This window comes from Rhea pennata, chromosome 21 (genome assembly GCF_028389875.1).
Source record: "Rhea pennata isolate bPtePen1 chromosome 21, bPtePen1.pri, whole genome shotgun sequence".
Lineage (NCBI taxonomy): Eukaryota > Metazoa > Chordata > Aves > Rheiformes > Rheidae > Rhea > Rhea pennata.
The window spans coordinates 4,330,001-4,330,819 of record NC_084683.1 but is presented as its reverse complement, the minus strand read 5'-3'; positions in this window follow the sequence as shown (position 1 = coordinate 4,330,819).

Sequence of the window (819 nt, the reverse complement as noted above, 5' to 3'; positions counted from 1 at the left end):
AGCAGGTCTACCCGGCTCCGGGCGGGCGGGCCCGGCCGGCCGGTCTACCCGGCCCCGGCTCCGGCGGGCCCGGCCAGACGGTCTACCCGGCTCCGGGCTCCGGCGGGCCCGGCCAGCAGGTCTACCCGGCTCCGGGCGGGCGGGCCCGGCCGGCCGGTCTACCCGGCCCCGGCTCCGGCGGGCCCGGCCAGACGGTCTACCCGGCTCCGGGCTCCGGCGGGCCCGGCCAGCAGGTCTACCCGGCTCCGGGCTCCGGCGGGCCCGGCCAGCAGGTCTACCCGGCTCCGGGCGGGCGGGCCCGGCCGGCCGGTCTACCCGGCCCCGGCTCCGGCGGGCCCGGCCAGACGGTCTACCCGGCTCCGGGCTCCGGCGGGCCCGGCCAGCAGGTCTACCCGGCTCTGGGCGGGCGGGCCCGGCCGGCCGGTCTACCCGGCCCCGGCTCCGGCGGGCCCGGCCAGCAGGTCTACCCGGCTCCGGGCTCCGGCGGGCCCGGCCAGCAGGTCTACCCGGCTCCGGGCGGGCGGGCCCGGCCGGCCGGTCTTCCCGGCCCCGGCTCCGGCGGGCCCGGCCAGACGGTCTACCCGGCTCCGGGCTCCGGCGGGCCCGGCCAGCAGGTCTACCCGGCTCCGGGCGGGCGGGCCCGGCCGGCCGGTCTACCCGGCCCCGGCTCCGGCGGGCCCGGCCAGCAGGTCTACCCGGCTCCGGCGGCTCTTAGCCGCCCGTCGGAGTGGTGGCAGGTAGACCTGTTCTCCCTGGCCTTCCCGTGGAGCGGCGAAAGGGGTCGCTCTGTGGCGCTGCCTCCAGTTACGTCATCGTAAA